At 46.4% G+C, this 16,625-nt stretch overlaps 1 long non-coding RNA gene across 1 annotated transcript; it reads left to right on the top strand.

Annotated features, from left to right (window-relative positions):
- Nucleotides 1-1,459: 1,459 nt before the first annotated feature.
- On the top strand, nt 1,460-13,614 carry LOC116473926 (uncharacterized). The gene is made up of 5 exons (XR_009210899.1): nt 1,460-1,683; nt 2,284-2,555; nt 8,343-8,461; nt 12,103-12,222; nt 13,485-13,614. It is a non-coding gene; the product is annotated as an uncharacterized LOC116473926 (long non-coding RNA).
- The last annotated feature ends 3,011 nt before the right edge of the window (nt 13,615-16,625 follow it).

Below are 16,625 nucleotides of genomic sequence, written 5' to 3'. Positions count from 1 at the left end.
TTCTTCTACTTATAAATAGATTAATCCAGTAAAATGTAGAGAGTTTGGAGAGAGAGCTGAAACTAGCGTCTGCTGAGTGTTGAACTTGAACATGCTCTTATTTGGTGGCTGCTTTTAAACAACTCCAGAAATTTAATAAATTACTCTGGATAAAAGGTTGCTTCCTGTTTCTAAGGAGCTGTCCCTCTTTAGATCAACATTTAAACTTACATTAAGATGTATACTTCTTCGGGTGATTTAAAGTTGAGCTGAGATTCTCCTCTGGATAAGCACGATCACCAGGTCGGGATGGCTTTTCTCTGCTCTTGGTTCTGTTCACCTTTTGCCACACTGGAGAGTTTGTTCTTGCGACTGTCCATGAGTAACTTGTCTGCTTTCAGAGGTTTTAGCTAAATTTCTCTTCATAAAATCATTCTAGCAAATTTATTATGCAAATGGTATAAGGGATTAGCTTTGCTTTTTTTGTACTTTAAATTGTTCTGTCATCTTTCTCTTACAGTACATGCCCCGTAGCACCTAAATAAATTTCTATCTATTATACCTTTTGTTGTGAATACATGTTTTGGTCTAGATACATATGATTGCTAAGTTTTGTTGATTTGGGACTAGTTTGTGTTCAGAGTGCTGGAGTCGATGTGAAGTTTCCCGGGTGTGAGCAGGTGCCGTGCAGAGGCTGCGCTGGGCTTCCCGGGACCTGCTCTCCAGGACGCCCACCTCGTCAGGCTCACCCCCACCGCACCTGAGCTTCTGTCTGTGGAGGTGGTTGAGGCTGCTGGCGGGTGGCGTGTGTGTGGTCATGGCCCTGTTCAGTTATGCTGTCTGTTCTTAACTTCTGCCACATCCTCCTTTGGCCTTTAATTTCGTAAGGGTGGTTGTGGGTGGAATGTTCCGCGGTCCATTTCTTTCCACCTCAGAGCTACCCCTGGACCTGACGTTTTCGTGTAAATGCTGGTGCTCACTCTGCGGCCGTCGTAGGGTTTGCTGAAGATGGTGGCGTGTGGCTGGGTCAGCAGCAGCCGGTGGAGGCTTCGGGGGTTGTTGATGGCCCAGTGGCTCCTCCGAGGAAGCGAAGCGCTGCCCTGGGTCACAGCTGCTGCTGGCAGCACTCGGGCCGGTGACTGCTCATTTTATTAGCTCATGGCGAGGCGTAGGGGGGTAGCTGACCCCAGCTTGGGTCTTAGCTATCATGCTCGGAACACACTGAAGTCACTTTCACAGTTTTTTATTTTAGCGGTAGCTTTTCATGGCTTAGCTGGGGTTTAACTTTATTTGTGTATAATCTTAAGCACGCTTTACACTGGGCTTTATTAATTTGGGTTAAGCCTATGGCCATGGTGGCTGGCACGAAATTTACCAACCCTGAGGAAAATTACTGTAGCTTCTCACACTTCTGCTTTATCACCACATCTCTGTCTCCGCTGTTTCCCGCAGGGCTGTGGCCGAGGGGGGAGCTAGGAGCTGCTCCTGAGTGAGCCTAAGACCCGTTGCTTTGGGTCTCCTGCGAACCTAGAGGCCTCCGTGCAGGAACGCAGGTACCTGGATGCGTGGTGGCGAAAAGAACTCACGAGGAGGCCGAGACCAGGCTGTGTGCTGACGGTGTTGACGAACTCAGGCTTGGTCAGTGCCTGGCTTCAGCGATGTCAACGTGTACTCAGAGGAGAAATTGCTGAGCTTCAGTTCTTTGTGAGTATCCTGGGCTTTCTTAGTAATCGTAGTAAGAAACAAAAGTTTTACTCCAAAAAGCCTAATTTTGAGCGAATTTTTCTGGCAAAGCGGGCTGTGGTCTGTAGGGGCCCAGCTCTGATGTCACAGCAGGTGACACAGGTCAGAAGCAGCCTCCTTGGAATGGAGTCAGCGTGCTGGGGCCGCCTCCCTGCCACCTCGCTTGGCCAGGCATCACCACGGCACACAGTGAGGGACCTTCTGATCCCGGTGGCAAGAGCCATGTCTCCAGCCTGCCCCTGTGGCCAGCCCTGTGCACCCCTCCCTCCCTCCCTCCCTTCCTTCCGAGACGGACTCTCACTCTGTCACCCACAATCTCGGCTCACTGCAAGCTCCGCCTCCCGGGTTCACGCCATTCTCCTGCCTCAGCCTCCCGAGTAGCTGGGACTACAGGCGCCCGCCACCACGCCCGGCTAATTTTTTTTGTATTTTTAGTAGAGACGGGGTTTCACCGTGGTCTCGATCTCCTGACCTCGTGATCCGCCCCCCTCGGCCTCCCAAAGTGCTGGGATTACAGGCGTGAGCCACCGCGCCTGGCCCTGTGCACCTCTTTCATTTCAGGTTTCCAGCGCATTGAAACAGTCTCTGACACCACCCTGGAGAGAGCAGAAGCCACGCTGGAGTGACCGGCCCTCTCGGACCACAGGGGTGGACATAGCAGTGGCTGTGGCAGCTTCAGGTGGCCACCTCCCCCCATTCACCCAACGTGCACCCCGTGGCCTCTCTCTGGCACTATTAACAGCACTGACCCCACGAGTGGGGAGGGTCCCTGCGAGTACAAAAGCCCCTCCCCACCGTTCAGCATGGACAGCCAGTCCGGTACAGCCCCATTGGTAAGAGACTTGGGAATAAAGGGTGATACTGGAGGGTGGGGGGCTGAAGGTCTCTGACCTCTGTGGGCACGCAGTGGGTGCCACAGTGATTGACACGTCCAGCTGGGCCTGCTGGCTGTGGGACACCCTAAGGCATCATGAGGTTGCTAGTTTTGGCAACAGAGAGGAGAATTTGTGGAAATGGGGTGCCGTAGAAGAAAAGTAGACTGGGCTTGGTCCTCACAAAGGAATTGTCGACTGTTTCTGGTAGAATTTTAACCCTTATATTTGGGAAAGAGAGCAAGGATAGATAAAATCTCCTAACTGGTCAGGCGACTGCCTGGATGGACTGCTAGGGTTGGTTTTTCGGTCTCAAATGTCCCTGAAGGAGTTGGGGGGATGGTGTTGACAGAGCCCAAGCTGCTGGCATGAGCTGGGTATCCTGATCCCTGCTTAGAAGCTGTTTCTGTTGAATGATATCCCAGAACTATTAATTCTGGAAGCTTGAAAACCACTTATGTAATGTCTTCAGAACAATATCAAGGGCTGGTCTCCACAGGATAAATCTGGGCCACAATTACACAGGATCCCACCCTGTTTCCAGGGAGCATTTGCCTCTCTGACAGCATTTGTTGAGAAGAAATTACAGTTTATAGCTTGAAAAATATAAGGATGGCGAATGAGATCAATGGGATATTTCAGCTTTTCTCCTATTCTCTGTGAAAATTTTCCTCGTCAGTTCCCTGCGAATCCCGGGAAACTTTCCTGAGAAAATAAAATTAACACACAAGATAGACACATAAAATTAACGCATAAATTAACACATATGGAGATATTTATGAAGCATAGAGAAAACTTCATTGCCTGAGGCACGTGCTCCAGAAATGTGGTGTGGAATAAACAGAAAGACAGAATGCCGTCTGAAAGGCCGCCTCCACGTGTAACAACTGGCCTTTGATGAAGGAAGATCTTCCAGAATCTAAATTTGTCTGGTATTAATTAATAGGAAGAGTTAGTAAGACAATATAGAAGATCATAAATGCCAAATTTTGCTCATTGTAGCACGATAAAACATTTTGCTCATTGTAGCAGTAAATAAAAGGTGTAGCATCAGAAGAAATTCAGAGCTGGGTTTAGATGAAAGAAAACGTCATCAATAGCATGTCCCAAGATGGAGCCTTTCAAGCCAATTATGCAATTCTCTTGTAGAAAGTTAATGTTTATTCATCCATATTATATGCATTCTTTATTAATTTTATTTTGATGGGATAACAGATAGGACAAATAGTGCCTTTTCAGATGTCCTCGTAACTGGAAGCCTTGGAAAAGAGTTCTCTTGTTTCTCATCATACACCATTGTAATTGTGTGATCATCTTGGCATATCTCCTCTGGAAAGGTGGAAAAGATAAGCTCGCCTTAAAACACTCATTTCCCAAATGGCATGTTTTTACCCTCTATGGTTTGGACTGGGTTGCTGGGAGGAGGAAGTTCTTATAGGTGAGTGTCACGGACAGAAATGTCAATATCAGGAATATTTGTTAGCCACATAGAAATAATTTTCATCACTTTCACATATATTATTTTATGTCATCAGTACTTTCTGTTAATTTTATCAGGTAGTAAAGTCTATTTTATCATCAAATACAGTAGGTGATTAAAGAGGGTGCACCCTTCTACCTTGGATGCCCGGTGAGGCTCAGCATTCACCCAGACCCACAGGACTTGTGAGGCAGTGCAGGATGGCAGGCTGGCTGCCTTCACATCAGGGCTCTTCCTCAGCATGATCCACCCAACATCTCACTGAAGCCACGGAACAAAGACACCAGCCTACGGACTTGTCAGCTGGAGGTTAATCTAGTGAGAAACACCATCTGTGGCCATTGACTAGAGACAGAATTCAAAGATCCTCTGCAAGGAGTTGCTCTTTGGAATTTGTCTAAACGCTGCAGAGCCCATTCCTGTTTTAGATGACAGGTCTGTCAGCATCAAGGCACTTAGATCGGGAGAGGGACCTAACCCTCAGCATAGGCAGAGGGAACTCGGGACAGCAGCGGTGCTGCTTTTATCTCCCCTGATTTGCTGCTTTTAGGGAAGGGCTTTCTATCTGCAGGCACAAGTTAAAAATCACTACCAACCTTTTTTCAACAAAATGCAAAATTCCTTTTCACTGTTTCCACAGACTTTACAAAGCCACTTTGTGAGACTGACAACAAATAATAGCTTTTAAAATAGTTTTGGCCCTGATGTGGTTTGGCTCTGTGTCCCCACCCAAATCTCATCTTAAATTGTATTCCCATAATTCCCAAGTGTTGCGGGAGGGACCCAGTGGGAGGTAATTCCATCATGGGGGTGGTTTCCCCCATACTGTTCTTCTGGTAGTGAGTAAGTCTCACAAGAGCTGATGGTTTTATCAAGGGTTTCCACATTTGCATCTTTCTCATTTTCTCTTGCCACTGCCATGTAAGAAGTGCCTTTCACCTCTCACCATGATTCTGTGGCCTCCCCAGCCATGTGGAACTGTAAGTCCAATTAAACCTCTTTTTCTGCCCCGTCTTGGGTATGTTTTTATCAGCAGCATGAAAACAGACTAATAGAGTAAACTGGAACCAGCAGAGTGGGGCGTTGCTGAAAAGATACTCGAAAATGTGGAAGTGACTTTGGAACTGGGTAACAGGCAGAAGTTGGAACAGTTGGGAGGGCTCAGACGAAGACAGAAAAATGTGGGACAGTTTGGAACTTCCTGGAGATTTGTTGAATGGCTTTGACAAAAATACTGATAATGATATGGACAGTGAAATCCAGGCTGAGGCGGTCTCACATGGAGATGAGGAACTTGTTGGGAACTGGAGCAAAGGTGACCTTTGTTATGTTTTAGCAAAGAGACTGGTGGCACTTTGCTCCTGCCTGAGAGATTTCTGGAACTTTGAACTTGAGAGAGCTGATGTAGGGTATCTAGGAGAAGAAATTTCTAAGCAGCAAAGCATTCAAGAGGTGACTTGGGTGCTTTTAAAGGCATTCAGGTTTTTTTTAATCTGTCATTTTATTTTATTTTTAATTATTTTTATTATACTTTAAGTTCTAGGGTACATGTGCACAACTTGCAGGTTTGTTACATATGTATACATGTGCCATGTTGGTGTGCTGCACCCATTAACTTGTCATTTACATTAGGTATTTCTCCTAATGCTATCCCTCCCCCCCAACCCACTCCACGACAGGCCCCAGTGTGTGATATTCCCCACCCTGTGTCCAAGTGTTCTCATTGTTCAATTCCCACCGATGAGTGAGAACATGTGGTGTCTGGTTTTCTGTCCTTGTGATGGTTTGCTCAGAATGATGGTTTCCAGCTTCATCCATGTCCCTACAAAGGACATGAACTCATCATTTTTTATGGCTGCATAGTATTCCATGGTGTATATGTGCCACATTTTCTTAATCCAGTCTGTCACTGATGGACATTTGGGTTGGTTCCAAGTCTTTACTGTTGTGAATAGTGCCGCAATAAACATACATGTTCATGTGTCTTTAGAGCAGCATGATTTATAATCCTTTGGGCATATGCCCAGTAATGGGATGGCTGGGTCAAATGGTATTTCTAGTTCTAGATCCCTGAGGAATCGCCACACTGACTTCCACAATGGTTGAACTAGTTTACAGTCCCACCAACAGTGTAAAAGTGTTCCTATTTCTCCACATCCTCTCCAGCACCTGTTGTTTCCTGACTTTTTAATGATTGCCATTCTAGCTGGTGTGAGATGGCATCTCATTGTGGTTTTGATTTGCATTTCTCTGATGGCCAGTGATGATGAGCATTTTTTCATGTGTTTTTTGGCTGCATAAATGTCTTCTTTTGAGAAGTGTCTGTTCATATCCTTTGTCCACTTTTTGATAGGGTTGTTAGATTTTTTTCTTGTAAATTTGTTTAAGTTCTTTGTAGATTCTGGACATTAGCCCTTTGTCAGATAGGTAGATTGCAAAAATTTTCTCCCATTCTGTAGGTTGCCTGTTCACTCTGATGGTGGTTTCTTTTGCTGTGCAGAAGCTCTTTAGTTTAATTAGATCCCATCTATCAATTTTGGCTTTTGTTGCCATTGCTTTTGGTGTTTTAGTCATGAAGTCTTTGCCCATGCCTATGTCCTGAATGGTATTGCCTAGGTTTTCTTCTAGGGTTTTTATGGTTTTAGGTCTAACATGTAAGTCTTTAATCCATCTTGAATTAATTTTTGTGTAAGGTGTAAGGAATTGATCCAGTTTCAGCTTTCTACATATGGCTAGCCAGTTTTCCCAGCACCATTTATTAAATAGGGAATCCTTTCCCCATTTTTTGTTTTTGTCAGGTTTGTCAAAGATCAGATGGTTGTAGATGTGTGATATTATTTCCAAGGGCTCTATTCTATTCCATTGGTCTATATATCTGTTTTGGTACCAGTACCATGCTGTTTTGGTTACTGTAGTAAATGCATTCAGTTTTAAAAGGGAAACAGAGCATAAAAGTTCAGAAAATGTGCAGCCTGACAATGTGATAGAAAAGAAAATCCCATTTTCTGAGGAGAAATTCAAGCCAGCTGTGATATTTGTATAAATAACCAAGAGTCGAATGTTAATCTCCAAGACAATGGGGAAAATGTCTCCAGGGCATGTCAGAGAACTTTGCAGTAGCCTCTTCCATCACAGACCCAGAGGTCTAAGAGGAAAAAATGGTTTTGTGGGCCCTGAGCTGTGTGCAGCCTAGGGACTTGATGCCCTGTGTCCCAGCCACTCCAGCTGTGGCTGAAAGGGGCCAATGGACAGCTTGGGCTGTGGCTTCAGAGGATGGAAGCCCCAAGCCTTGGCAGCTTCCACATGGTGTTGAGCCTGCAGGTGCACAGAAGTCAAGAATTGAGGTTTGAGAACCTCCACCTGGATTTCAGAAGACATACGGAAATGCCTGGATGTCCAGGCAAAACGTGGCTGTAGGGGCGGGGCCCTCATGGAGAACCTCTGCCAGGGCAGTGCAGAAGGGAAATGTGGGGTCAGAGCCCCCACACAGAGTCCCTACTGGGGCACTTCCTGGTGGAGCTGTGAGAAGAGGGCCACCATCCTCCATACCCCAGAATGGTAGATCCACTGGCAACTTGCACCGTGAGCCTGGAAATGCTGCAGTCACTCAATGCTAGCCTGTGAAAGCAGCTGGAGGGAGGCAGTACCCTGCAAAGCCACGGGGGCGGAGCTGCCCAAGACCATGGGAACCTCCCTCTTGCATCAGCGTGACCTGTATGTGAGACCTGGAGTCAAAGGAGATCATTTTGGAAGTTTAAAATTTGACTATCCCACTGGATTTCAGACTTACATGGGCCCTGAACCCCTTTGTTTTCGTCAATTTCTCCCCTTTGGAACTTCTGTGCTTACCCAATACCTTTACCCCAATTGTATCTAGGAAGGAACTAGCTTGCTTTGGATTTTACAGGCTCATAGGTGGAAGGGACTTGCCTTGTCTTATGTGAGACTTTAGATGGTGGATTTTAGGTTAATGCTGAAATGAGTTAAGACTTTGGGGGACTGACTGTTGGGAAGGCATGATTGGTTTTGAAATGTGAGGACATGAGATTTGGAGGGGCCAGGTGCAGAATGGTACGGTTTGGCTCTGTGTCCATACCCAAATCTCATCTTGAATTGAACTCCCATAATTTCCACATGTTGTGGGAGGGAACTGGTGGGAGATAATTTGAATCATGGGGGCAGTTTCCCCCATACTGTTCTTGTTATAGTTAATAAGTCTCAGAAGATCTGATGGTTTTATCAGGGGTTTCTACTTTGCTCCTTCCTAGTTTTTCTCTTGCCGCTGCCATGTAAGAAGAGCCTTTCACCTCCTGCCATGATTATGAGACTTCCCTGGCCATGTGGAACTGTTAAGTCCAATTTAACATCTTTTTCTTCCTAGTCCCAGGTATGTCTTTACCAGCAGCATGAAAATGGACTAACACAGGCCCTAGCAGAGAGCATGTGCTGTTTTTATCCAGTTGACAAAGGTGCACCCCAGGTGTTTCAGGGGACTGAAGCATTAGGACCTGTGCAGTGTGTGTTTATTTGTTGTTGCCCACTTTTGGGCCTGGCACCAGCACCGGGGAGAGGATAATCCACTTTCACCCACAACCTTCCCAAGGCTTCCCCACTGAGTGCCAGCAACGGACGTAGCTAAACCCCAACCTCTCTACCCAGGGAACCAGCCCTCGGCACCCACTGGGCTCCAGGGCCTCTCAGCAGAAGGCGCTTCAAGTTGAAGGGGTGACCTGTCCTGTCCCTGCTTCAGTGGAAGTCAGATTAAAATGTATACCAGAAGGACATAGAATATCTACCTGGGGCGAGAGGCCCCAAAAAGAATGAAAAACCAAAACCAAAACAAAAGGAACCTGTGTCATTGGGTATTTAGAGTTGACCACACGGCTTTTGCTGGCCTGTGCCTCATGCTTGGGAGCACTCAGCTCTGTGGACATGATAGCTTGAGGGTGTGACCCAGGTCTTATTACTGCTGGGTGTTAGGAAGCAGTGATGGTTTCCTCCAAAAACAAAGACTTCCTATAATTTCTTCCTATGTGTGAGGTGGAAACCCAATGTCTATATTTTCTATCAGTTACAGAAAAATTACCATTTTGAGATTCTGACTAAATCTTTACCAACAATGTAAAGAAGGGTCATTTGGACTTATTCTTGTTTAGAAACCAAAAATCTACCCAAATAACCAATTTCCAAATTACACGGGTCTGGTTGTTTTGTCTTGGTTTGCTTTAAGAGGATATTTTCTCCATATCTATCAAGGAGTCTGATATACAGTAGGTGATTAATAAATGTTTGTTGAATAAATGAATGAATGAGAGTGTGATATATACTGTTAGAGACATTGTATTGTGTCAGTATCAATAATATTTATGATACAAGACAAGGCATTTTACTTCTGCCTTTAGAGATGCATTTAATTTATTGTGTATTACCATCATATTTATAAAGCCCCTTTCCATCTCTGTGTAGGGTAACTCAATGCTCTTTATCAAGAGCAATCTGTGAATTTTGAAGAAAGAACAGACATCAGAAAAAGGAAATCTCCATCTAAAGATAAATTCACCTAGAAATTGCCTAGAACATGATGAAAACTCATGCTTTGCTCGCTGGCTATAAGCATTTCTCTTGGGGTGATTGTACATTTTACTTTCTGGCTTCCCACCCGCTAGGATGCATGCCACACTGAACTTAAATTCCGTGACTAACTGCCATGCACAGATGTCCTGGAGACAAATACACACCAGAAAATATGCCAAGTATCAAATTCACATAAAACATTATAGAACTAGCAAATATTTGCTGCTTTTGGCTGTGTTGGAAATTATCTTCTGTGAGATAAATCTTTTGGCTAAAATATGATTTTTAAAGATTCTCAAATGTTCGAGTCTTCATTTCTGCATTAATTAAATTAAGATGGAGCCAGTGTCTCTGAGAAAGCTCACGAGCTCTTAACTCATGAGGTTGCTCCCAAGTATCTCATTCTGTTTTTACTCATCCTCCTGCGTGGCAAGGAAGAGAAAGAGCCAATAAATAAATGAAATAAACGAACAGTCCTTCAGGCTCAGGCCCAGAACGGAGGTCTCAAGCTTGGTAGAAAATGGGCTGACCAAGAAACCAAGACATGGTGTCTGAAGCACACGGACACCTACAAACAAGAGGCCTGTTCTTTCCCGCTGGCCCACAGGGGCCCCAAAGTCTCGCATTTAAACTTTATGCTCTTTCCTCTTTGTTAAACATAAATTGTTGTGTTAGTCTTAGAGTTTTATTTTGCTCTCTATGAAGACAATGCCTGTAACCGTCTGTTGTATGTAATAGAATGCCACAGTTACTAAAATATGCAAAAATAACTAGACGCAGAAAGGTGAAATTAAAAATCCGTATTGTAGTAGCCACTACTAAGAAGTCTTATTTCTATCTCCCATTTGCATTAACCCATTTGTGTATTTATTAACTCATTTGCCTGACAGGTACCGCACATTTCCTGTGTGCCTTCAAAGCTGTTTCATCTCAATTCCCTTCTTCTCCGATTTGATTGAGGGGCTCTTATAAGCCTTCAGCACCCGACTCAGTTCTTGTTGAAACAAGGCCCGTCACTCTCGGCAGTCCCTATGTTGAATGGTGGAGCAGCCAAAGTGGGTTCTCAGAGCCTGCTGCATCCCCTCTGCAGATCCCCACCCACCAGCCCCCTCCTCTTGGCCCTCAGAGGCCCGGCCTGTCCTGCTCCGGTGCAGTGACCCCAAAGCCTCTTCCCTCCAGTGGGACAGGTCCAATTACCCCCCTTTTCCTGTGTGTTCCTTTCTCCTGGGGTTTGCCCTCTCCCAGAGCATAAGCAAGCTCCAGCCTCTTCTGCTTCTGAAACTTCTCCTGGACCCTGCAGCCTCCTCTCTCTGACCCTGTCCCTGCCATGCTGCTTCCGGCAGCTCCTGCAGGCGTCCCCTTGGTCACGCCTTCCACATGTTCCCCCAGCTTCTGCCCACACGGGGCTGAGGCTTCACTGGAGCTCTGGGATGCCCCGCAGAGATTCCTGCTGCTTCCTCTCAGGCCTGAGCACCTCCCGTGGCTTCAGGGACAGAGTTCCTCCTGCCTCCCAGACAACCCGCTCTTTCCTACGCAGGGCTCGGTGCCCTGCAGTTAGTTCTTCTTTGTACCCCGCTGGCCTCTTTGCAGCGAGCTCCTCTCTTCAGCCTCCACTCTGCATGGCGAGTGGCTGTAGGCACAGGATGCCCACAGGCAGATCCATCTCAAGCCAACGCCAAACCGCCCTCTCCCCTTGGAATAAGCCCATCTTCCCACACCCTATTCCTACCCACCACCGTCAACTGGGGGGTGTCAGTCACCCCAGCCTCCACCAGGCCCCACATCCTGATGACTTCATTTTGAAAATTTATTTTTAAAGTTTTAATATTTAAATTTTAAACTAATAACTTTGTAATTAGGGATAAAACTCAAAACCATAAAGAAAGCAAAATTAAATTATCCCAGTTTTACCACCCAGAAATTACTAACGCCAATGTTCAATGAGCATTATCACAAACCTCTCCATGAATGGGAAAGAATAAAAGAAGGAAAAGCACATTTAAAACTGTGATTATACCATAAACGCTTAAGTATAATGAAGTACAGAATTTAATTTTAAATGAATTTGACCAATAAAACAGGGACCTGGACTATAAATAAAGGAGAACTGTCAGAGTTCAGACAATTTTCAATTACAAAAGAAATAATAGCTCCTAAAATACAGCTCTAAAGTTTGTCAAAATATTAACAAAAATGTGAAGAAGATGGAACTTTTCAAAACCAGTGGTTCAGGTTTAGGTCACACTTAGGGCCCCTGGTTCTGAATGAGAAAATCAGCATCTGTGGACGTTCTTTTACCCCCTCTCTTCCCTAAGCTCAGGTTGTCTACACGTTTCCAATACATTTCCTGTGATCAACATTTTTTATCTTAGTTCCATATTTAAATGGATTCAGTTGTTTTTCTGTAGTTCAATCTATTTTGACGCATTTCCTGTTTCTGACCTCTTCATTCAGGTTGTTCTCATTCATGGCTGGATCACACCAGCAAGAAGGACTTTAAAGGACAACTCCTTCGGGCCGTCCTACACTGAAACCGCCTGAGCGCTGCTGTCTTTGTGCTTGCAGAAAATCACGGTGGGCACAAAATTTTAGACTAAGATTTCGAGAGCATGAGCGCTACTGTTCACGAATCCAGGGCCAGCCTGGTGACTGTCTTCCTTTAAAGCACCTGGCTGGGTACCTAAAATGTTCCTTTTTTTTTTTTTTGAAATTCAATAACTTCATCAGAACAGGCCTTGATGTAGACAGATCTCCATCTTTTTGGTTTTTTGAGTGAGTTTTTGCTCTGTCGGCTGAATTCTTTGGAATTTAGTTCTGAAATCACCCTATTGTTGAGTATTCGTTTCCTAGCAATCTACTGCTATCTTTCTTTCTCTGCAACCTTGGTGGGTCTGACGAGCAGGAAGAGTGGGCAGCAAAGCCGCCGGGAAAGCCCAGCGCAGCAGGGCAGGGGCGGAAGGAGCAGCAGGGCAGGGGCGGAAGGAGCAGCAGGGCAGGGGCGGAAGGAGCAGCAGGGGTGGAAGGTGGCGGTGGGGAGAGGGGGATGTGGAGCGAGGCGCTGGGGCGGCTGTAGGGGAATGTAGGGGAAACCTAGGGGCATGTTTGTCATTGGTAAGAGTAGGGGGAATAGCAGAGCAGAGCTTGAAACATTTATACAATAGTTTTTAGCTGACGGAAAAAGGAAGAGAATTTCCAGTGTCACATCCCTGAAGGCTATTCAAAATGGAATCTCATATCACATCTGAGACAGTAAACGTTCACCATGGAACAGAATTTGAAACAAAAAATACAAATAGCTTCCTTTATGGAATACCTACTGGATGTCTGGCCATGTACCAAGTGTTCTGCAACATTTATGTTATTTAAACTGCGCAGTACTTCCATTGCTTCTCCTTTACAGATGGGGAAACTGAGTCATCAAGGAGGTGACTAGCGTGCAGAGGGTCACATTGCTGGTAACCGGAAGGGCCTGGATTTGACCACAGGTGTTTTATGACAACACCAAAGAGAAAAAATCAATACATATAGTTTCAACAAAAAGAAAATAATCTTTTTTTAGTATTCATCATTGATAAAATGAAAGGTTTTGAGAAAAACAAAGCAATGAGAAGAATCTGAGACAGAAATATAGAGGTTCTGCCTTGCACTCATCTGGGGCTCTGGAGTGAGATGAGACAGGGCCAGAGCCCCGACCAGCTGTGTGGCCTTAGGGAACCTCTGTAATGATTGAAGTCATGCAAATAAGAACTCCACCAACACCCAGAGGGCACTTGCCAGGTGCCAGGCCCCAGGCTGTGGGCTTTAGCCATATCATTGTTACCCCACTTTCTCCCCAGGTACTGAACATGCCAACCTCATGGGTTAGTTGAGAGAAATGTGTGGGTATTCCCGGTCAAACACTCAGCCTAGGGCCAGCCGCTACCAGCACTCCACTCCGATGACTGCAGGGAAGTGGTTCATATCCATAAAACCAAAAGGTGAGGCCCATGTTTGAGTTACTCACAAAACGTACACACCCCATGTCCCTCGGTCTCCAGTGGTGGAGATGCAAAAGCATGCTTCTAAACACACCCGCCCTTAGGTGACACGGAGACGTGGGCCTCCCCATCTGGAGGTGCGGACAGATCCCACAGTTGGGTAGAGACGCTTGGGATGGAGGAGCTGGGCCTGGTGTTAGAGCAGCTGGGGTTCTGCAAACGTTGCCACTGTCCAGGGAGAAGACGTGGAGAAAACTGAGGCCGCCCGAGACTGAACCTGGGGAACGAGTACATAGTGGAGGCGCCGGGTGGAGGGCAGGCAACAGCGGAAGCTGGGGAGGTGGCCGGGAATTGGGAGGGGCGGAGTGCTCAGAGGACAGCCTTGCTTAGCAGAAGCCACAGGATTTGCTGGGAATAAGCGTGAAGTCAAAACCATACCCCCTTCTAACAGGGTGTGTGTGCTGCTGAGAGACCATTTGTGTCATTCCCCAGCACAATTTGGAAGTAAGAATTGAAGTCTTTTTCACCTTTCACGGCATCAAACAACACTGAATTATTAAGGTGATGGGGTTTCCAGATGGTTCTATGAGAGATAATGTAATTCAACCAAAATGGAGGCCCACCCTTCACCTCAGCTGGTGAGCGCAGATGAGAGAATCGCAGGCTCGGGCTTGGGGCTGGTCACGGAGGCTCCTGTGGTCTACACCCCAGTTTCAGCAGCTCCTGAAGTAAATGTGCTTGAGGAGAGCCTTCCTGTCTTTGGGGAAGCACAGCGGAACTCTGGAGGCTGGATGCTGGCTGTCGCCTCAGTCACTCTCTGTGGTACCATCCTCAGCAATTTGCTTAACTCCTCCGAGGCACAGTTTTTCATCTGCCATGTGGGGCTAGAGTCCTCCCCCACAAATGAAGCAATGCACGCAGAAGTCTCTGCTGGCTTCAAGAGCAAAGCAACTCTTAAATCCTCTCACTAGGGCCAGGCGCGGTGGCTCAAGCCTGTAATCCTAGCACTTTGGGAGGCCGAGGTGGGCGGATCACGAGGTCAGGAGTTCGAGACCATCCTGGCCAACATAGTGAAACCCTGTCTCTATTAAAAATACAAAAAAATTAGCAGGGCGTGGTGGCGGGTGCCTGTAGTCCCAGCTACTCGGGAGGCTGAGGCAGGAGAATGGCGTGAACCCGGGAGGCAGAGCTTGCAGTAAGCCGAGATGGTGCCACTGCACTCCAGCCTGGGCGACAGAGCCAGACTCTGTCTCAAAAAAAAAAAAAAAAAATCCTCTCACTAGTAAAAAACCTTTTATAAACAAGATATTTTAAAATAATTCAGTAGTTGGTCTTCACTGAGTACTATTTATTTCCTCATTTATCCAAAGGGAGAACATGTTTGTGAAAGATTATAAAAAGTCCAAGTGCAGTATTGAAAGCAAATGGCGAGATGATATATTTTCAGGAGATTATAAAATAATTTGAGCTTTTAAAATATAAAGTATAGGCCTGAACCTAAAAGTATAATTTGGCCAGACAATTGCGGGGGGTTTGCCTACTCATCCCGCATTTCGCAACATGAAACCAACCTCCCTCTCCACGTTTCCTGCCCTCCCGGCCCCGTGGCCGCACCAGTGGTACAGGCTGCCACGCCTGCCTTGCCCGGGCTGACTTCACAGCAGGAGAATGTGCCTCCGTGTCCTCTGCAACGGGCCTCCAGGGCACAGCCTCCGGGAACGCCAGGAGCTTGAGGCACAACACTTACAGGCAACTTGAAATGCTCGCCAGTCTGACATTGGGTGACCCCACCGATGTCACAGCACCCACTCTCTTCCAAGTGACCCTTGGCAATTAATTTTTCCAGGACTCATCCATCCAAAATCAATACAAAACAAAAAATAAGACCTTTAACCTTAAAATGCCCTTAAGCTTCTATTATCCTAATCTCCACTCTCAGACTCCTAGAAGGCGGCCATGTGTCTGCCCTGTCTCCTCACACCTGCTTACCCCTTACCTTGCTACGGGACCTGGTGTTCACCCTGCCCTTCTAACACAGTCTCTACAGCCTTCTCAAGGTGTAGTCCACTGACGGGCAGCATCAGTGCCATCTGGAAGCTTTTATACAAAAAAACCCAAAACTCAGTGCCTCCCAGACCTTCGGAGTCTGACTCCACATGCAGGATGTTTGCGTGACCTGTAGGCAAACTAACATTTGGAAAGTATTGTCCAAGAACATGAATAACCTCTCAGTCACCAAACACAACAGTGTTTTCTGAAGCCGTCTCCTTAAGTCATTTGTTTTGTTTTGTTTTTGAGATGGAGTCTCACCCTGTTGCCCAGGCTGAAGTGCAATGGCATGATCTCGACTCACTGCAACCTCTGCCTCGCAGGTTCAAGCAATTCTCCTGCCTCTGCCTCCCGAGTAGCTGAGATTACAGGTGCCCACCACCACGCCCGGCTAATTTTTGTATTTTTAGTAGAGACGGGGTTTCACCATGTTGGCCAGGCTGGTCTCGAACTGCTGACCTCAGGTGATCCACCTGCCTGGGCTTCCCAAAGTGCTGGGATTGCTGGCATGAGCCACCGCGCCCAGCCTGTCCTGGAGTCATCTGTCGTTTGCAGGACTGGCCTGTGAGTGGCTGTCATATTTCTAAGTTGTTGCCTCCTGAAGCTCCCCGTCCTTTCTGGTCTACTTTTCTCAGTGTGCTGTTGCATTGCACGCTCTGTTGTTAAACATCTACTTAGTCCTCCTCTCCAATTCTATTTTCTTCTATTTTCTATTTTTTCAGTTAATAATAAAATAATAAAATCAACAGCTTCCACAATTGTCCAAGGGCATTTAAGTTCTAAACCACTGACTCTTACTCTGCCGCCTGTCCCAGCTGCCCACAAGATGTCTCAGCCGGAGGCTGTCGGCAGCGCAGGCTCAGCATTTCCCACATGGAAAGACCCCATTCCCGTTCCATCGCCTGCGTGAAACGGAAAGACCCCGTTCCCGTTCCATCGCCTGCGTGAAAC

Source organism: Hylobates moloch, unplaced genomic scaffold, assembly GCF_009828535.3.
Source record: "Hylobates moloch isolate HMO894 unplaced genomic scaffold, HMol_V3 SCAFFOLD_2, whole genome shotgun sequence".
Taxonomy (NCBI): Eukaryota; Metazoa; Chordata; class Mammalia; order Primates; family Hylobatidae; genus Hylobates; species Hylobates moloch.
Note: the sequence above shows the minus strand (reverse complement) of the source record. Positions and strands in the feature narration are given on the sequence as shown.